Source organism: Perognathus longimembris, chromosome 1 (genome assembly GCF_023159225.1).
Source record: "Perognathus longimembris pacificus isolate PPM17 chromosome 1, ASM2315922v1, whole genome shotgun sequence".
In the NCBI taxonomy this organism is placed as follows: Eukaryota; Metazoa; Chordata; class Mammalia; order Rodentia; family Heteromyidae; genus Perognathus; species Perognathus longimembris.
The window spans coordinates 110,700,323-110,723,324 of NC_063161.1; the positions used below are offsets into that span (position 1 = coordinate 110,700,323).

Genomic DNA, 23,002 nt, shown 5'->3' on the forward strand with positions numbered 1-23,002 from the left:
ATGACAAGGTATCTATTAAATCTTTCCATCTAAAACATTTCACATTCTAAAACTCAGTAAACAGGTTATAAAGGCAGCCTAATGGGATCTTTATAATTAAAATATTAAAATGTTGTTGCATATTAAAAATAGTTCTGCATATTCTTAAAGAAATTTTTAATAAAAAGCAATTATTATAAGGATATGATTCTTGAATTTATTCCCTTTTTTTTCCAAAGTAGAAGGAAAATTTCTGGTGAAATTTAAGTATTCTGTGTAGAGAAAAGAAAGGTCTCAATCTCTGTTACTGAAAAAGCTTCAAGGCATTTTTCAAAATCCATTATTTGGAGATGTATGGGTCATTTTCCAGTTGGTAGAAACAGATTCTAAGAAGAAGAGATGAATCAACAAAGAACAATGGCTAGACAAGATCTTTGTGTTCCAAGGAGACAATCTGATTTAGTGAACTGGATTAGAGCTAGGTCCTAGAAACATTGGAATATCCTCTATGGTTGAAAAGGATACCAAGAAAATAACACATCTGTGCTCTGACAATCTAAAAGTAAGCCTTATATGTTTCCATTTATCAATTTTTTTTTCAGGCTGAAAGGTTTATGTGTCAAGAATGGTTCACTCCAAAATGCTTTCTTTTTTTTTAATACCTATTTACTAGTCGGGTAACCATGTAATCCACAAGGACAGATACGTATTACCACCTTAGTCACAAAATAGCAGGTGCCCACCTTCATTCTCTACACATCACTATCTCTGTGCTCATTAATTCGTCTAACCAACCACAGGACAAGCTACTTCTTCAGACAATGAACAATCACGTACTTTGCTAAGTGGAATAGGGAATATCAGTAATATCATTTAATCTTATTCTTAAAGATCCGAGTGTCTAACAAATGATGTAATACTCTCCATAACTCTATAATACAGGAAATTAATTGATGTGTTGGTTTTGTAGGTGATATACCATTTAAAATGAGACTTGAAGGATGAAGAAATTAGGATGTTCAAAAAACAAAAATGAAGGAATGATTTTGTAATTGTACTTCAGGCTCTGGGAGATGCAATTCTTTTACAGGTGTAATTTTCATGGGTGTAATTTTTCATAGGCTTGGCATAGTACCCGTGCAAGGAAAATACCGGCACTCTAAAATGAGTCCATGAGAGTACCTGTCTCAAATGAATTTGGAATTTCTCTAATGACACCTGCTTGTAGAGTAGTATGAGAACATCTGTTCAAATGAAATGATATTTATTTAATTACTGAACACTGTAAATCAAATTCAGCTTTTTTAAAGGGACTTGTGGTTTATAGATGATGCTAAGTGAGAACTGGATATAAGCACTGTTTTAAAACTGCCTAGGGCTTTATGTCTTATGCCAAAGGTCTTCTGGCTTCTATGGCTTCATTTAAGGACAAACTGATAGGACTTTGATATGTTGTGAAACAGCCTCTGGGTACATAGTCTTAGTAATGATAGCATCTCCCTTAGCACAAAACCAGTGAGAAAACCAATGTGTGCTTAATACAAAGCCCAAGAAGCTGGGTTCCAAAGGCGCCATGAGACTTCATTTTACATCCTTTACCGAATCCAGTCATTTAATCCTTTAATACTTCTTTATTCTGCTTGCTAGATGGTCAGTTCTTCTGTCATTCTCCATCTCTACTCCTCCAGTTGGACTATTCACTTGCTTCTCCAGATTCCTTTTACAGGAATCAATTTGCCCCTACAGCCCTAGTCAAACTAATCACTCATAAACAACTAATCACTCATGCTAATCACTCATGAAAGACTGTACATCTGGGCAGGAGAATCTGCCTTTACACCAAGTGCAAGCATTCAGTAATAGTTGTGGGATGAATTAATGATTGGAAAGTGTATTATACAATATTCAACCCACTGAGGTAAGTTAATCATTCTTGGGAAACAGGAATCCTTAGTCTGTGAATGAGATCCTGAATTTGACACAACTTTGGACTATGCAGGCAGGATCTAAATATCTATGATGAAAACAACAACAACAACAACAACAGCAACTTTGAAGTAGCTTCTGAATCTTGTTCTCTTTATATGCAGCTAGAGTGCAGTGAAAAGAACCCAAATAAGATTTAAATTGCAAAGAGTTCAATTTTCTGTGATCCTTTCAAATCCCATTTTGGCAGGTTCTAAAAGTATGAATAACAACCTTTTGGGTTTTTTTTATATGCACTCTCTCTAAATTGTCTTCATTTTAATGGGGCATGACACCTAATTAGGTACAACATGCAGCAATTCTGAGTGGAAGCCACACCATAAGAATCACACAAGGCTGTATATCCTGTCAATTCTAGGTAATGGCAGGAGTGTTTTCCTAAACCATGCTTCAGGGAATATTCAAATGTCTGCTTGATGCATGGTAGAGTCTGGCAGAAAGTTACAAAAGAATCTTGAAAAATTGGTATAAATAACTCCAAATGTAAATAGTATCAATCATTTTTTATAATAACAGTATATATTTTCAAACAATGAAGCAGCCAAAGAATTCAAATATGTACTCATGCCCAAAGGAATAAAAGAGGTAAAACACTAGAGGATAAGACTTGAACAATACCTATTTTCCCTTCATAAAGCACAAAACATTGGTTATTGTTCACTTTTTCCATGAAAAGGAAGGAATCGACCTTGGAACTGATGTGTTGTCTCTTCTCTAGGGCAAAGAAGATTTTCTTGGGTTTAAGGTGACCTTAAGAAAGTTACTTAACCTCTTTTCCCCCCCCTCTTAAATCTGATACTGATAATGAACATTATTTGGTTATGTAGTCTAATTATCTAGTAAATCTTAAAGCTGAATTGAAGGTATCAAAGGCTCCATGAAAATGAAGAAAGAAGTAGTCACATTTTGTAGGTATGAACTCTATTTTTTCAAACCTAGGTCTGAGGTTAACAATAAGCAGCTGGCATAACTGGGAAAATACTAATGCAGTCATTTTAAAAATCCGGCTTTACTCTACCTCAAGTTCAAGTTACTCTCCCCTTTTTCCAATCAACAAATTATAGCTTTCATTCAAGCAACTTTTACATTATGATGGGGAACTAAGCTGTCAGTTGAGAGCCTTTCTATCAGAGTCCTTTTTGCCCATGTAGTACTCAGTAAATGCTGCTTTCCTGTCGCTTCTTGTGTATATAAAATTGAGGTATTTCCTGAAGTCAAATGCAGGTTCTGAGATGCTACACTTCAGCATGCCTCTTTATAGCATCATTAGGCTTCCTGTTATTTGGGGCAGTAGGAATGTTCAGATATGAGGAGCTTGATCTTGTCTACTGCTCTAGAACATACCGGTAGCAGCATCTGACTACACATGAAGCAAGTAGGTTCCTTTAACATCTGTCTTTCTTGTTCTAGAAAATGCTGGGGAAAGCATGGGAAGCATTAAATGCACTCTTGTGTATGATATTAGGAACAGAATGGGTTTGAAACCAACCCTAATCAAATAAAAATCCCAAACTTGTAGTACATGAAACCCACTAAAAAGAATCGTGTGGTCATATAAGATGATGCTAAGTGAAATAAATTCCAAGAAATGGAAACAAGAAGATTTTCTTTGTTGTTATTTTTTTTTTTTGGTGTACTATATATATTTAAAAAATAAAACCATTTAGTTTTGTGTGCAGCATTGTGCATAGTACATGCGGTTTTGTGTCCATTTCCTGTATTCTCTTATTCTTTGTTGTTATTTTTAATGTACTATGTGAAATTATTTCTTTTGTTTTTCTTCCCTATGGTTTATCCCCTGTTGTTACTGTATTTGATTTTGGTACCCTGGGTATAGTATATACATTTATCTCAATTAGAGAAGGGGAATGGAACATTAAAATGCTGATACAAAGGATTAAGGGCAAATCAACCCCAAAGTGATATTGTCACAATACAATATGATGGAAATTAAGTGTACAACTTGGGTCTGGGTGGAGGGGAGGGACTGGAGGGGAGGGAAAGTAGTAGAAAAATGAGGGAGGGAGTAACAAGTATGATAAGAAATATACTCAGTACCTTCTGGATGTAACTGTAACACTTCTGTACATCACCTTGACAACAAAATTAAATTAAAAGAAGAATCATGTCATGGGTTCTACAGCTTCTGAGACTGTAGAATTAAGTCAGAAACAAACCAACAAAGAAGAACTGTAAACATCATCTTCACAGATCTTCCATTTCCCCATGCCCCTTTAGACCATGGTTCAGCATGTTGGTTAGGTTTATGTCCCTTTGATGAAATGCTTGAGAAAATAACCTAAGAGGAAGAAGGCTGAGGTTTGGCTCACATTGCCATTCCATCAGGATGTGGAAGGTATGGCAGAACAAAGCCCAGAAGAGCAGAGTAGGAGGAAGGGAGAGAGAGAGAGAGAGAGAGAGAGAGAGAGAGAGAGAGAGAGAGAGAGAGAGAGAGAGAGAGAGAGAAGACTTTTTTCCTTTTATTTCATCCATGCTCACCACATTTGGGCTTTTCTGTCTTTAGTTAATAATCTTCTGTCCCACAGAAGCACCTAGCGGTGTGCTTTGTTATCTCTGTCAACCCTATCAAGTTGATAATCAATCATCACTGCACATGTTTTAAAAAAAAGTGATCCTTGTGCTCATTATCTACCTGCCTTTTTACATTGTTCCACGTGTGTCTATTTATGCACTCTGCTAGTCTTTCAAATGTAGATAATATCTTCCATTTTCCATCTTTCATTCTCTTTCTGATCCATTAATGACCTTCCAAACACATGCTTTAGAAAAAATTCCTCTGACTATCACCCTCTCTCCTTGATACCAAAGGGGGAAAAAAGAAAGAATCATGTTGGCCTGGTTTTGCCTTTTGCCTTGTACAGCAATATATCTTACACTTTTGTGCATTCAATTTCTATAATTTCCTTTGATTCTCCTTCACTGGTATGTTGGATATGGCAAGAGTAAATTAAAGTTTACATTTTATTAAATACAAATATAAAGATAACTATTAAAACGTTCAGTTTGAATTACTTTATGTTACATTCCTGATGTGAAGGTCATATATAATGATGTTCTATTGAGCATCTCTCCCTAATGACCTCTGATAACACCTATGGTTGGGAATATTTATACCAAGGAAACTAGCAAACATGATATGAACCTTCCCAGTGAGTTGGCTGTTACACATCAGCATATACTGACTATTCTAATTTGTCTATTTGAATCACCCAGAGGTAAGATAGCAAAGTGTCTATTGCTTCATTTTCCCATATTTGTTGGATACGTTTTCATAATATTACATGGGATACTTTTACTGATTTCCTACACTAGTACACTGATCCCTAGTACACTGAAGATCTGGTCAAAACAAACACAATCCTTTACTGAAGGAATTATGCATATAATAAGCACATGATTAAACATGTATTTGTAATTTACAGCATTTCTGTGAGAAATGTTAAGGATGCTAGAAGAACACCTTTGCAAAAACATCATTTAAATGATCTGTTATTGATGAAATTGTGTCCCTCCCCTTAAAACTCATCCCTGAAATTACTAGTCCACTACTTAACTGTATATGGGAAATAGTGCCATTGGGGTGATATTTAAGATCAAATGCAGTCTAAGTGGGGCCTAAAGCTGATGTTTTTTTCCTTAACATTCACTTCAACTGCTTGTAAACTTGAAGGAGACTCTCCTCTTGCTTTGTTACTCCAGGGACTCCCATGATAATATGTGCCATGCTATAAGAATTGGCTCTCTTTATGGTTTATTTTTGTTTATTACCCATATGCTAGGTGATAATCAGATTGAAGGAAAGGGCAGCAACTTTCTTGTCTCTATTTCCTGGCATGGAAGTCATGCCAGCTAAATTAATGGTGCTCCACTTGAGTTGCAAAACCAAAAACACAAGTTTTTTAAAAATCCTAGGCTTTCCTTCTCCTGGATCTATAAGACATACAGAAATATCCTTCAAAGCTGCTGGCCCTGGAATTTTCCTTTCATGTATGTTTCAAAAGACAAAGGAATGTCTTATAATTTGATGAGATGGAAACAACTTTGCTTATGCTCTGCTCCATTTGTTCACAAGTCACAATCATCAGGCACCACATTCTGAAGAAGAGAATGTTGAAAATTCAGAGCTTCTTAACAAGTATGCCGGCCTACTTTTGTTTGAATTTCCAAGTTCCCATAGCAGCACATATTTTATTTCCTTTTCCAATTTACTCTCTTTTTTTACCCATCAGTATCTGAGCTCAGTGTACCTCTCAAAATGAAGGATTGTAGTTCTGAAAGCAAATGCATTTTTCTTTGATCCTAAAAACCTCAGCTCCCTTGAGCAGTGATAATGACGGAACCCTATTTAGTGCTGTTTGTTTTTCTTCATTTCAACAGCCTTCAACCTGAAACATGATAAGAACAGCAAGACTGATAAACCACCCTCGTTTTTATCTGTTTTCTGTTGGAGTAGTTGCCAAGCATGGAGACAGATTTTTCTAAATATCTTTCAAAAGAGGAGTGAATAACACTATGCATCAGACAGAGGCCAGCACAATTCAGTACATTTATATGGCACAGAAAATTCCAGCAGAGGAAAGGAGACAGCACTCTTAAATCAAGCCTAGCATTATGTTGGTCCATGTTATCCCCAAAGTCAGAAAAAAAATCAACTTTCTAAGTCATTTTGTAATAAGGATAATGATTTCACTAATGAGAATCAGAATACAAATGAACTTTATTTTCAGTGACTTCTGCAGCAAACCCAATTACTGCTAAACTTTAGCTTTTAAAAACCACACAATTTCAGAGAATGATAGGCACGGCAGTGTTTACAGTCTGCAAGATATGCAACCCATTAAACAAGTATGCCTACTAGAAAATTGTTATTACTTCAATATTATCATTCATCCAGTTAAAACATTTGTTTTCAATTTCTAAAAACATGATTAAGTTAGTCCCATGAGTTGAAATATGCTTAATGTCTCGTGATATACTATAGTAGTAATGTGCATAAAGAAAAGAAAAGAGGCAAAGGGGAATCTTTGCTGCTACAATCATCCTGGAGATGTGTGTAGAGTTGGCTTTTCTGATTTATTTACGGGAGGTTTAATATTGGCCCTTCACTGATACTTCAATGATCTGACAAAAAAGGATGATAGAATTAGGATATTTCATAGATCATTGAGTTGGATGCACTCAGTAAAACATGGACTCCAAAGAACTGGGAGCATTTCATACGTGTATCAGCTCTGAATTTGATTGGATGTTATATTTCTGCTCTAAAAATGACATTTATGAACTGCAAACATATATCAAAAGGAATCTATGAGAACTGTTTGAATTTTATGACCACAGTTTATAGGATTAATCTACTGACCACCTTAATAAAACTGTGAGTGTCTCTAACAAGGCTGCTGTTTTGAGACTTTTATTATTCATTGAAAATCAACATTTGACTTAATATGCTGCCATGCTGGCCATCTTGAGATTATTTAGGACTGATCTATTGACCTTTTGGTGTTTACTAGCATTTCTTCCATCTAGAGTGAATGGAGAAATAACAGAGATTTTGGACCTAAGTGTTTGCCTTCTAAAATTCATTTATATCTATTATGAAATAAAAGTCATTTTGGCATAGATTATCGAAATACAAAATTTACTCATGATATTAAACAAACATCTGCCCATGCAATATTATCATTTTGGAGGACAGTTTTGTGGTGTTCATTAAAATTTTAAATGCACATATTTCTTAACACACTACCTCTGCTTCTGTAATGAAGGTCTATATGTGTACACGTGTGAAAAGTTTACTGGAAACAGTCCATTATGTGAAGGAGGATATGTGTATAGAAATAGTATTATGAAATATACAATAGAATAGAAATATGTATACAGATAGTATTATGTAAAATAAACAATTAACTGTGTTAAACAATCACTTTGATGAGGGGAATTGTGAAACTGTGATCTATCTATATAAGCAATATGGTTTAACAGTTAAAAAGAATTGAGGGGGTATTGGCTCCCCACCAAGAAGTTTATAAGGCATTGTTAAATTCACCTATATATGCCTCAGAATATGTACTCATATATTTTTAAAAGTACACACAAGATCATTTAGGTCACTGAATACCCATGTTCACACACATGATCTGCAAAGACACATGGATTATGCTACTTCCAGGAGGAAGAATTGGTGATAGAGTGATGTGAATAAACTTCAACTGGTGTGTTTAATTTTTTTAAATGTTTTAAGGACAACAGAATCACACTGAAAAAAAAATAAAGCAATAGATTAAGAGCTACTATTTTTTTAAAAATTGCAATTACCACCAGGCACCAGTGGCTTAGGCTTGTAATCCTCGCTACTCAGGAGGCTGAGATCTGAGGATCATACTTCAAAGCCAGCCCAGGGAGGAAAGCTCATGAAAATCTTATCTCCAATTAACCCCTGGAAAACCTGAAGTGGTGCTGTGGCTCAGAGTGGTAGAGCACTAGCCTTGAGCAAAAAGCTCACAAACATTGTCCAAGCCCCAAGACCTACAATGAAATAATAAAATAATTTTTAAAATCACAATTAAAGATCAATGAAGATGCTCCAAAGAGGTTGTAGGGGAGGTGGAATCCTGTTCACATTCAGTGAACTGGCCTTTGCCCGAGAAGATTCTCAGAAAGTCTGGGTAACATAGTCAGTACCTTGTTGTCCAGATTTGCTCTTGCCTTATACTTCTGGATTTAAAGGACTTTCAGAATGTAGGGGTTATAAGAGTCATCATGGAGAGAATGCTTGGCAAAGAATTAGAACAAGCAGGAGTCTTGCTGAGATATCCAGAGCCAATTGGGGTCACCCTAGATCACATTAGATAGGCAAAGTACACCAGATGCTGGGGTGGAAAGCTTTACTAATCAAAAGGAGATTACATAAGACTCCTATTCAAGAATATGGTCAAAGGTTAATATACATAGACTACACTCCCCCAGGTCATTTTTGTCCATAATAGGTAAAGGGTAATATTGTGAAAGGAATGAATTTATTAAAAAATCCGCATGGGGGTGGGGGGGCTGAGAATATGGCCTAGTGGAAGAGTGCTTGCCTCCTATACATGAAGCCCTGGGTTCGATTCCCAAGCACCACATATATAGAAAACGGACAGAAGTCTTGCTGTGGCTCAAGTGGCAGAGTGAGAGCCTTGAGCAAAAAGAAGCCAGGGACAGTGCTCAGGCTCTGAGTCCAAGGCCCAGGACTGGCAAAAAAAAAAAAAAAAAAATTCACATGGGACTAATTTGATTCCCATTATCTCAAAAATTCAGACATAAACACAAATCTCCAAAAACTTCTGCATGATCTTGGTTGTCACCCAACATTATCTATCAAACATATCCCCTATTCTTAAAATACGATGTGCAAGATAAATAAGAAGGCTATTCTACATATATATACATATATCCTATATGTATATATATATATATATACACATACACATATATATATATCCTAAATATGCCATTGCAGATCTCATTTTATGGAATGATGGAGGAAGCATTAGGCATGAATAGAAACCGAGTCAGATGCCTCTGTTAACTGGAGGTTGATAAATCTGAATAGAGATCAATTGAATATTGCTGCTGAATATGCTGACAGCATTCAGGGGCTGGTGATATGGCCTAGTGGCAAGAGTGCTTGCCTCGTATACATGAGGCCCTGGGTTCAATTCCCCAGCACCACATATACAGAAAATGCCCAAAAGTGTCGCTGTGGCTCAAGTGGCAGAGTGCTAGCCTTGAGCAAAAAGAAGCCAGGGACGGTGCTCAGGCCCTGAGTCCAAGCCCCAGGACTGGCCAAAAAAAAAAAAAAAAAAAAGAAATGACAGCATTCGCACTCAGTTTTCTTTGCAAATGGTCCTCTCAGTTTAGTCCATACTCTAAATTTTATCCAGAAGGATACCAATTTTTCTACTTTGAAAAGAAGATATCATTTACCAGGCTTGCAACATAAAGGTACACAGGTTTTGCACTGCTTAACTCGATAGACATAATAACCACATAGATGACAATTAGCACAACATGTTCAGTCCACACAAAAGGCTCACCTGATAAATAATACAAATGTATTAAGGGCTGTTATCATGACTCAGGTTAAGAAGGGTCAAGTCCCACTGCAAGAACTTTAGAAAAAATTCAAAATGTAGCAACTTTGCTGGTTTTTATTTTCAATGGCTAAGATTTGGGAGGGCTTTTGAGTTTTATTTTTTTAAATGGTATTTCCTTCATTAAAATATAGTTGGTGCATGGTGGTACAAGCATGTAATCCCAGCATTAAATAAACTAAGAACACTAAGGCCAGCCTGGGCTCATAGCAAAGACCCTGCCTCACCAAAACAAACAAGAGACCTGCAAACAAAAATAAGCAAGCATAAAAGCCTAGCCACTTTGAAAGCTCTAAATTAATGTTACATAGTAGTATATTGCTTTGTTTGATCCATTGACTCTCAAAAGCTTTAATAAGATATGATTGAACTATCTATATGGTCAAGTAACATTGTGTCAGTCAGAGATTGCTTTCCCTGTTCACCCTATGATCACCAGAAGACTTCGTGCTCATTTCTCTGTATGTCTGATATGACTTCTTAGAATCTGACATTCCTGTGCTTATTAATCAGTACTATTCTTACTCCCTCTTTCAACAATTCTGGGTAAGTTGTTTTGCTTTGTTTCTTTCTTTGCTTTTCTCTTTAGGACAGTCTAGGGCTTGAACTTCAGGGCCTGAGAATTGTCCCTGAGCTTCATTTTCCTCAAGGCTAGTGCTCTACCACTTGAGCCACAGCTCTACTTTTGGCTTTTCTGGTAGTTAAATGGAGATGAGAGTCTGACAGGTTTTTCTACATAGGCTGACTTCAATTCGCAGTCCTTAGATCTCAGCCTCCTGAGTAGCTACCATTACCAGCACCTGGCACTTATGAATAGTTTGGAAAGAGCAAAGTGAAATTTAAGCAGCATAAAAAATTTGACTAAGAGAAAATGTAACTGTTTCTAGTTAGCTAGATAGTTCCCATCAATGGGAATTTTCACTGAGTAGAAACAGAGATTTTCATTAGAGTATATGCCATTCTATTAGCATATGATCCAAGAATATTGGAGAAATACTATACATAAAACTGCTAGGTACTCATAAAACATTTGATATCCTGCCCTACTTAACTATTCAAAGGCAAATGAAATAAGTAGTTTTTGAAGCAATTCCCAAATAGTCTCCATACACCCAGTTATGTATTAGGGAGTTATATTTCTGTCAGCTCTGTCCCTGTAAAGTGTTCTGGTCTATGGATGACTTTCAGTAAGTGTGGCATGCATACGTGATGACCACTTAATGAAAAGTAGTGTCAAGTGCATCTAGAATGACATATTGGTCATGTTTGAGGATGAGAGTAGAGAGTATAGGCAGGGAAGATGAAAAGCAGTTATAGGACTGTCACATCTAAGAGATGAAAGTTAATGTTAAATAATTCAATTCAATAAGTTTAAAATGAGTGGCTGCTCTCTGTATCCTAATATTACCATGCATTCCAATACCAGGCATCTGTGTGTAGTATATTCAAGTGGTCTGTACAAAATTTGACAATGTTGAGCTCCAGATTCAGCAGTCTTGGGTATGACCCCAAATTATGAATTTCCAGAAATATCCAAGGTAAGTGACTTGATTCTGCTGGTGTCAGGCTACACTTAGGTAACATGGATACAGAGATAGATTGAGCATTTTATAAGTATATAAAGGCAAATTAATGCATCAATTATAAGCACTACATACACACATGTACATACATATGTGTACATGCATATATATATATATATTATTATTATTGTCAGTTGTGGGTCTTGAACTCAAGGCCTGGGCACTGACCCTGAGCTCTTCAGCTCAAGTCTAGCACTCTACCTCTTGAGCCACAGTGCCACAACCAGTTTTTTAGTGGGTAATTGTAGATAAGAATCTCACAGCCTTCCTGCCCAGGCTGGCTTTGAACTTTGATTCTAAGAGCTCAGCCTCCTTGAGAAGCTAGGATTGCAGGCATGAGTCACTGGCAACCAGCCACATGCATATCCTTACAGAGATATTTTTGTGTGTGTGATCTTAAAACTTCATGGACAGCAAGGCACTAATGGCTCATGCCTGTTATCCTAGCTACTCAGGATGCTGAAAGGATCATGGTTCAAAGCCAGCCTGGGCAGAAAACTCTATGAGCCTCTTATCCCCAATTAACCACCACAAAATTGGAAGTAGAGTTGTGGCTCAAAGTGATAGAGCACTAGCCTTGAGTGAAAGAGCTCAGGGACAGTGCCCAGGTCCTGAGTTCAAGCCTCAAGATCAGAAAAAAAAATTATCAGAAAGGGGACACTGTTAAAACCACTTTGATTTTTTTTCTGTCTAAGCACCAAATATTTTTCTCTCTCTAGATATTTGCATGAAATTCTTTTGTAATAAACTGCCAGTGCCAGAAGTCCACCTTGCTAGTTTCCTTCATAAGAAACAACCCTAAATATAAGCAAATAGGACTGTATAATGAGACCCAAACGTACTTTTCCAAAGACAGAAAGGAAAATATCCAAGTAATAGAACCCTGATTGGAAAGACACAAAACATAGATAGCAGAAGTATTTTTAAGCTTCTTATTATGAACAAGAGGCACAGAAAAATAGTTTGAAATAAAATGTGTTCCTGCTGATTATATGAAATCAAGATTCACACTGTTCAAAGGCATTTAAAAATGCCATCTATTTATGCAATGAATTCCAGTGTTCTCTCTATCTGAGGATATTTCAAAATAATATTCTAGGTACAGCTGGGAAAATTCAGTGACATCCACATCCCAATCTTAGCTATTAGGGTGTACAAATATTTCCATATTTCCTGCAGATGTTGAGATTCCTTTCTTTGCTGGTAATTTTAAATTCAGAACTCATTATTGACAGCTGTTTGTTCTGATAGAACCTACCAGACTGAGCTGTATCTAGGCTTATTTCTTTCCAGTGTAAAGTATATTGCTTATAAACACAGGCAGGAAAAAAATAACCAATTAACTAAATATGTGAGCACAAGATATTTCATTGAGAGCTCTGATCAAATAATGTATCTAGCTGCAATGCAGGTCAAAAGAAATTACAGCATTATAGTATATGATTTTAAACATAATTATATGGAAATATTCACAAGCACTAAAATATATAGATGATGAGTGGCACATTAAACTGTATCCTTTTAGTGAAGCAAGTTATAAATTACTATATTTGGGTAATCGACAGGGCATTTAATCTGTTTTTGATAGATTAAGTCAAGAATATCTCTTTGACATGAACTTTATTGTATATAGTATCAGATATGCCTTCCATATTTAACATTCCACTACGTGTGGGATCATTTTTCCCTGAAGGTCATACTTTTCTGGAAGGCAAAGTTCCTAGGACACACTGCTTCTTTTCCTCAGTCTCCTACCACTGCTGTTGAGAGCTGTTTCTCCTATGTTGATAGGAAAGGGACAAATATTCTTTTGCAATAAGTTTTCTCCTCTGGAAGATTCTCTTCAAAGGCAATGTCTCATTTTAGCAGCTCCCCAAGAGATGTAGGAACAGCTTGGCAATGTTCATTCTATCAAATGCCTCCACTATCTCGCTCATGGAGTCAGGTCTAATTTGAGGACCCCAAGCTGCCTTCTTTAGTGGACTGGAACTCCCTCCTCCCCCAAGAGGGGTAAACCCTGGGCTGGATTCATTGGAGACCATCTAAGCAGAAAATGCCCTACATTTGAGAAGAGCAATCATTCCTTTTATTGCTCTCTGTGAGCTTAGGAGATGGAGGGAGTGTGCAGTGATCAGAGATGAGCAAACTGTTCCTTACTAAGGAACTCATTCACGAAAATGAACTTTTCCTAACACCAGGGACACTATATGCTGCTTCCCTTTCTAGGGGCATGAAATGCTTCTCTTTGCAGATTTAATCTACCTCATATAGGGAGGAAGATATTGTGAATGGGATGCTTATTACCCTGATAAGTCTCAGGGATGCAGCATACATTTCCATTAATACCAGACAGAATGCTAATTAGAATGCAAGCCCTAGACTCAACATTTGCAAAGTCTAACATAATGAATGGAAAGTATCCTAAAAAATTTGCTACCTACAGAATCTGGTCAATAGCCTACACCACATCTCTTTCACTCAAGGGACTGGGGAAACCATGTTACTTGGCATTTAAGAATAAAGCTACTCCTTTGATTTTGTTTGTTTTTGTTATTGTTTTGACTTACACATGCAGCCCATAACATCCTTTGAAATTCTCACTTGGCTTATTTCCTGGTGTTGTTTTGGTTTAGGATGGCTCTCCTCTAATGTTTACTTGCCTATAAGATATTTAGCAAATATCTCTTTCACTACTAGGATAGATCAATTGGAGACAGTGGGATGTGAACTCACAGACACAGATAGAGTTTAAGGGAGGAAATTGTTTCCCATGATATTAAAAATCTGCAGTACTTAACCCTACTTCCTGTATTTTTTTTCTTGAAGGTTTACTTTTTACTAATTAAAATAGCTAAATATAATCATAATACTGACTGAATGGATGAAATGATTTCGTATAAACATAGCATGACAAGGTAACTGGTTTCTGATACAATGTGCCAATTTTCTGATCAAGTCAGGTATAACAAATGGAGGAGAGAATGGACCTCATGTATTGAAAATCTATGTCTTCTTCCCACAGGCTAGCTGATACTGTGTCACTTCCTTGTGGGCCCTGATTCTGTTTCCTCATCTGAAAAATGTTCTTTACATAATGGGTCCTTGCTAATAATATGGTAATTTCTTTACTCTCTTTTTTCAGTATTCAGTACTTACTTTAATTCAATTCACCTAATGGCAGGGTAGATATACAAACTTTCTACTGTTACATGGCATATATTAAAGATATTTATGGAAACAACAGTACAAGAAATGTACCAAGGCCTAACGTATGAAACTGTAACCTCTCTGTACATCATTTTGACAATAAATAAGAGGAAAAAAAGAAAACGAAAAACAAAACAAAAAAACCAACAATCTACTTTATTTCCTGGTTGCTATTATCACAGGGAAAAATGTACCATTGATTTTAATTTCAGGTTTGAAAGAGATTTGAGATGATTGAATCCAGTAGTTCTAAAAGTCTGGCTTTGTGGTCAGCATTTATCTTGGAATCTGTTAAAAATACAATTTCTGGGCTTCCACCTTAGTCTATACTCTGTGAGTATGGCCAAACAACCTGTGTTTGAATAAGCCACAGGTGACCTTGATGTGAACTACGGCTCAAGAACCACACTTCTTGCCAAGTGCTAACATTTAACAGATGAACCAGGTGAGGAAAGAGTGATTCAAGATTTGAATAGACTCTCTCAGCTTCATGTAAACTGTTTACGTCTGTGACAGCCCATTCCCATATGCAGAAAGCTCTACACTACACACATGCTGTTGTATGACTTCTAACTTAAAAACAAACACAAACTTTCCCTTTCCTCCAAAGCTTGTGCATGTTCATTTATAACAGGAGCTCCAGACTGGAAAGCCACACTTCAGTGTTTTAATTTTAGTAATACCACTGTATTTTTTCCCAAAGAACCTCTTATTTTAATTAAACAATTTAATTAAGCATTAAATAAACTGAGATACAGTAACAGAACTAAATAATTGCTGTTTCTGTGAAAACTTAAGTTAAATGCTTTGGATAGGTCTAATAATAGTAATTTGTGTTTCCCCTCCCCCAATTGTCCCTCCAAAAACTACAGTTAAGGTGGGAAAATATAATACATTCCAAATAAATGAAAAATCAATAAAGATCTAGAACAATTCTAAACTTAAGTTACACCAAAACTATTAAGCTTGTGATTTATTTTACATATACTAAATCCACTAATTACATCCCATACTCAAAGTTGTTAGTCCTGAATTTTTTTTATAAAGATGAGTCTGGTATGTAATTGTGTATTTGAAGTTAATATCATTTATATACATAATATTTCAGGATTCTTTGCTTTAATTAAGGTTTTCTTTAAAAGACATAGTTCATTATAGATCAAGGATTCTTGGGAACTTTTTCTATTCTTTTAGATTTGTCTACATATGCTATCATTAATTCTTTGGAGTAGTTAACATACTGCTTCATGTACAAACTGCATAGCCTGGAATTTACATAGTTTAGTTTTTAATAAATACTTAAATTAACACATAATGAGCATTTCTGACTGATATCCAACTATATTACTGTATATGTTACTATATTTACTATATATTATATTTCTAGTTCCATTGGAAGTCAAATTATACAGGCCACCAAGAATGTTCTTGTATGGTAGCACTTCCTATGGTCAAGGAAAAAAAAATGTTCCATGTTTCAACCCATTACATAAATTCACTCTTGGAAATTTATAATACAAATGAGTATTTATATAGGATTGAGAAAAATCTGTTGTAACAATTCATCTTACTTATTTTTATCCATAGTTTTTACTTTAGAACTTCCACTAAGCACTTTTAATAACTCATGACTTTTCCATAGACTTTCTCATATTTCTTGTAGGTCCACAGGAGATAAGACCATCATTTGTCAGAAAACCGTTGGAAAATGGTCAGCCTTTGAATATATAGAATTGCTACACTTCTTTCCTCTTTTTTTTTTTAAATCAGGTAGTGAGTAATTCAGATCTACTTCACAGATTAAAACAAAAGTTTTAACAGAGAAGTATGAAGTACAGTGTGTTAAGTAACAGGAAGTCATGGAGGCTACCATAAACTGGTCATACAAATTTAACATTTAACTTAAAAATAAAAATGCTGAATTAAAAAAAAAAAGCCTGCAATCCAAGTGTTCAAGTGTTGCTAAGATGGTTTTGGGTACAAGCTTTCCATAAAGGAGGTGTTTTCAATACTCTGGACTTATTTTAAAACTTGATGCTTTACGACATTAACTTAGGAAAGTTTTTTTTATCAGGTCAGACAGCTTAAAAGATCCAGGCCAGGAACACTAAGCCTGGAGCTGAGACTAGTAATGAGTGCCCGTTATGCTAAATATATCATGCAACTGGAATATTTACTAGAGATAAGGCTGCCCAGAATATTAAAATCTCAAAGTGTTGAATGGCAGTTATGTAATGAGTTTCTTTATAAAGTAACAGAAAATAAAATAAAATTGCCATTTAACACACACTGCCGGAAGTGTTGATCATTGATGTTGGGTAATGAATGCTTGTGGATTCATTAAGCACTGTCTATAGTATGGGTTTATTTGAAATATCCTTTAAAAAGTTTATATCAACAGTCTCTTCTCTGCCTGAGATAAAAGTTCTGTCAGAATATAGAGTACCCTGTAGGGGAGAAATAACAAACAAGATTCTGCTGAGATCATCAATCTACTTCCAGTAATTCAAATAGGACCTAAGTTACTTGTATCACAGCCAGACTGTGAAATGCTAAAGCTTTACTAGGGACTGTGGATGTAAGTGATAATTCCTTAAGTGCTACTTGATAAAGACTGGCCATGTGGAAAGCCAGGCCAACAGTTCAGCAAGGGGTATAATGACCACCTTAGGAACTTTTGTACTCTTGTACATTATGTATGCCACAAAGATTCACACTGAAAATGATTTCTATGCAGAATTATTATCTCATATTTTCAAATGTGTTTATCCTGAGCCTCTAGGAGATATAAACATAACAAAAGCATACATACCTATGTCTTATAAATGGACTACATTCGCAGAGCCTCTTGCTGAATTCTGGAAAAGGAATTTTGCTAAGCTTGTGGTTATACTATTGTATTCCACAAACCAATAAGTCTGCATTTAATTGAACCAAGATAACAAGTGAATTTCAGGCTGGTGCACATAAGAGAAAATACTGTGAAACCAGGTCAATCATTTTCAGACACACAAAAGAGGGATGAAATGTTAACCACAAGTTCTAAAGGATTTTTTTTTGGTGGTTTGTAACATGATTGGTTATGGTTTTTCAAATTTAAGTAGCAACATGCCTCTAGACTAAGGCAGATTCCCAGCCCAATTGATTAGAATCAGAGATAAGTTGAGGTTGACGAAGTGAGTTTGTAAGATGTATGGAATGACTGACCATCTACAAACCCAGGGTCAGCTTGAACTCATTTCTTCAGAAACATAACATTTCTCTTCTTATCATAAAAAAGCACAGTTTCCATTAAACCAAAACTTATGATGATCACCTTGATCATTACCATCATTACAGTAAACAGGCGCTTTACTACTAAATTCTATCTGGCTTTGCTTATAAAGAATACACCATTGGCAAGTTAAGATAATCCTCTACTTTCCTAGAGCAACAGAAACTGTGGTGAGTTATTTGTACAAGATCATGTCGTTTTTTTAGAGCAGTCCAATACTTCATATTTCTCTCTCTACTCAAGTCCCATTTTTTTCATTGTTCTCTTTGTTTGCTTTACAGTACTGAAGATTGAACTCAGGACCTCCAATTCTCTATCCCTTTGCATTTCTTATCCTGAAAGCTAAATAGTGGAAATAGTGTAGGACTTGAAGATACACTTAAAATTAAGGCATGGAGGTCCAGGAATTTTACTCTCATTATATACTTTAAAATTCCTTCCTATATATAAATTTCTTTAGGAATGTTGGTTTTCAATTCTTAGTAAGATTTACAGACAATGGTTGTGATCAAATAACATTGCACCTTACATATATGTATGTATCTTCTATAGCAATTAATATTTTACCTGAGCTTGGTCACAAAGAATAATGTAAACAGAAAAATAATGGCAGATTCAGACAGCATTTAGGAAACCAACAGGTTGAATCATAGTATAAGACTGACTTCGGAGACAAGTGGGCTCTGCCCATTTAGCTCTGCTCCTCATGGCCTCACACCAATGCAGTGAGATTACAATAACAGAGAGGCCCAGACCTATCAATTCACATCTCTTGCCTGTGAATCTGGGGGCAGTTATGTGTCCAAAAGAAAAATAAGGAAACTAGGTGACAATGACTACACAAACAGATAAATAAACAAAACTTGAAAAATCAGACAACGTGCTGAAAGAAATGAGAAGACATTTTCTTCTACTGTGTTAACCTGTCTCAGAAGAAGACAAAGGGATATATTTTTGGTTGAAGTTAGCCATTTGGCTTTCCTTAACCAGCCCTGGGGAGCAACGAGGATGATGAGTCGAGTAAGGAGAAATCTAAATGCCAAGGAGACTTTATGGAGCCATTCATGCCATGTTTGGCTCAAACAGAAACTTGACAGTCACATTCTGAAAGTTCCATGACTTTGTAGAGTCCTAAGACCTTCCCTGACCAAGGTATGTTCTGTGTCCTAAAAGAACCTTTCTGTGCTTAATGTATCCTTTAGTTTGTCTTCAACACAGAGCCTGCTTAAGTATGCAGGCTTCTAAAGGGATTCTCTACGGATTTTTCTTTCTCTTCATCCATTTCCGCAGCCAGAATTTCTCTGCACAGCTGCACTTATTTTAGAAGCACAAATGTACCTTATTAATGCTACTTATCAAGGCAAAGGATTTAAAAATAGTTGCTAAACATTTGTTTATTTATATGAAAGACTTCAGAGTTTTGTACAGCTAGATTTAGACATATAACAAACAGTGTAAGGATGTGGCAGAAATCTAAGTGTTTCCAGCAGATGGCATGGTCAGAAGTAATGGGTTCTAAGTGCAAGAAATAGCTCAAATCCAAACTGAGAAGTCTGAATTGCTATAATTGTAGCATATCTACAGTCAAATGAAGAAGGTCATTTATATTCTGTTAAAAAATACTGGGGCAGATTCTGGTCTTATATAAATGTGTTCTACAAAATGAGGATTAGGCACATACATGGGTTGCTATTGGACAACATACCCCACACTGTTTTAATTTCAGCTACAGTGGAAACATACTATTGACAAATTTCCTTCTATCTGTGCTTTCCATTTTAGTCAATAGAAGAAGGAACAATAGCATCTGCTGTACTTGGCTGGAATCTGGCATGAGGAAACAGTGGATAATGAGCCTCTCAGGCACATGGACACTAAAAAGTTCATGCTACAGCCATGGCACAGCTGGGCTAGTACTCAGAAGGGAGCAGCAGATACACAAGGAAGCCTCTGCAATCCAAAGCACAACTGCCAAGACAGCATGCACAGTCATTTTTACTGGGCTGGAGTGGTTTCCACCATGGTGGCTGTAGGCAATAATACAAAGGAGGACTTTGCCTCACACTCTCTCCATCTTTATACCACATTTCTGCTACCCCAGGCATCTTGACCACAGTAGTGTCCAGTAAATTCTGGGTGTTTTCTGGTTTCTCATCAACTCTGTTTTTTATCAGTCATGGTTTTTGAATACCAGTCATACTCAATTGTCTCTCATGCATCAACATTACCTAGTTCAATCATCTTTGTGCCACACGTAACATTTCTTCTCACTATGCAGATACTTCCTGGTTATTTTCTTAATGTATTTAGGAGAGAGTTAAGGGACTCTTTAATTAAGTTAATTTTAACCAAATTTAAAAGACCACAATGCACTGAGAAACATACTGGACAAGCAGGTCAGAGTTGTCAATCCAGTAAAAGTCTTTGAAAAGTCTATGTCAGTCTTATTGGACCCTATATATCTTGTTTCTAAAATATAGTTTTTTCCTAACCACTGCTGATATTTCAACAGAAAAAAGCAAGTATCAGTTATAAAATGAAGTAAATCGAATTTTCTTCTTTTTTTTTTTTTTTTTTGGCCAGTCCTGGGCCTTGGACTCAGGGCCTGAGCACTGTCCCTGGCTTCTTTTTGCTCAAGGCTAGCACTCTGCCACTTGAGCCACAGCGCCGCTTCTGGCCGTTTTCTGTATATGTGGTGCTGGGGAATCGAACCTAGGGCCTCGTGTATCCGAGGCAGGCACTCTTGCCACTAGGCTATATCCCCAGCCCTCTTCTTTTTTAATCTATGGAACATACTAAGTTATGAGGCCTGTGTTTTGGCATAGGCTCAATATTCATTGATGCTCATATCTAGCCTCATGAAGAGAAGTCACATTACCTCATAATGTTAATGACAATGGAGAGAAGAGGTTAATCAGACAGAAAAATGTTCAACCATGTGGTAGAACAAATGAAACCATAAATTATTTGTTGCCTTCTTCTCAAGAGATAGAGTTAGTTTCTCTACTTCTTGAATCTGGGCCCACTGACAAAGCAATGGCCTTCAAGGCCTTGTAGCTTCCTCGTGGCTGTCCTCAGAACCACTGGGCCTGGATGCAAAGCCTTGGGAAAGGCAGACCTCACCCAGCTTCCTATCTTTCTAGCTGACTGCAAAGGAAAATGAGCCTCAGAAGAGATCAGCAGAAAGTCTATATCCCCACACAAATCAACCTATGGAATACTCAGAAATAGCAGCTTTTAAGTCTCTGATAGGTATACCCTCTTTTTCAGAAAGGCTGCCATGTTTTAAGGCATCTAGGAAACACATTTATGAGACAGTAATTTAAACATCATAATTCAATGATCAAAACCAATCCAAAGCAAATTAAAAGTGGAGTGAAAAGCATAGTTTCTCTAAATAATTACAGTTCCCATAATCATCTTTGTACCAATGTGAAAATGAATTTAAGTATATGGTGACAGCTAATCCTGTTTAATCTTACATAGTTTTTTTATTTTTTATTTTTTTTTGGGGGGGGGCCAGTCCTGGGCCTTGGACTCAGGGCCTGAGCACTGTCCCTGGCTTCTTCCCGCTCAAGGCTAGCACTCTGCCACTTGAGCCACAGAGCCGCTTCTGGCCGTTTTCTGTATATGTGGTGCTGGGGAATCGAACCTAGGGCCTCGTGTATCCGAGGCAGGCACTCTTGCCACTAGGCTATCTCCCCAGCCCCCATAGTTTATTTTTTATACCTGTTTAGACAACATTATACATCGTACTCTACAAGCACCACAGCACACTACTAACAAACAGACTCAATTACTGACCCTCCCTTGGTCAACTTACATAATAGTGAATGGTTTTTGTGGAGTAGTGAGATGGGAAGAGAAAGAAGGAAAAAGAGACTGCTCAAATCTTCTATAAGGTATTAGAAAACATAAGATGTATTCCATGAGAAACTTACTTTTCATAAATTCTTTTGGCTTAAAACTACAGTCCTGAGCTGAGTATCACTGGCTCACGGGTATAATTCTAGTTACTTAGGAGGATCTGATTATCCCATAGTGAAGCCAGCCTAAGTAGGAAAGTCTATGAGATTCTTATCTCCAATTAACCACCAAAAATCTAGATATGGAACTGTGGCTTATGCAGTAGAGCTCTAGCTTTGAGTAAAATTAAAACAAGAAGAAAAATCTGAATACTCTAAGGCCCTGAGTTCAACCCCAGGACAAGGAAAATAAAATAAAATACTAAAATAGAATGCTGTTCCTTCCAGAAATATTCCCCCTCCCTTCCCCAAGATCAAATAGAAATATATTTCAGGAGTTGGCGAGTTTGGGAAGGGGGTTTGACATTATGATTTCCTTTCCTTTCTTCCATTCATCTAAAATTTTATGTTTGGCTCTGCTTAACAATGTAAAGAGGGACATTCACTCACCACATCATATGCTACTTGAGAGCTCTGCAGGGGCTTATGGTTTTCTATAAAAACGCTGGACATCAACACCAAGTATGAATACACAGAAGTGTAACTGATAGATATCCTTGTAAAAGACTAGCATTTACCCACTTCCACTCCAAAAAGTGTGTGAAGATTTATTGCAGCAATTCTGCCATGGAGAAATAGCATTTTTGGAACTCCTTCTTGGCAGTAAAGGCCAAGTGGCCTGTTCCTTTAAAACCACTAGTGGTAGCACATCTATGTCCTGGAAAGCAGATTTTTATTTCATTTTTTATGCCAAAAGGTATCTAGAATCAAGTATCTGGTCTGTTTGATTGGAGATCAATTGGCCTCTGGTGGTCAAAGGCCAAGGACACTGTTTAATATACTATAATGTATAGA

The 23,002-nt window shown here is 36.5% G+C and overlaps 1 protein-coding gene across 20 annotated transcripts in view; it reads right to left on the reverse strand.

Moving 5' to 3' along the window:
• Positions 1–23,002, reverse strand: part of Ptprd (protein tyrosine phosphatase receptor type D) — a 482,247-nt gene that overhangs the window by 16,880 nt on the left and 442,365 nt on the right. The gene's annotated exons all lie outside the window — the stretch shown is intronic.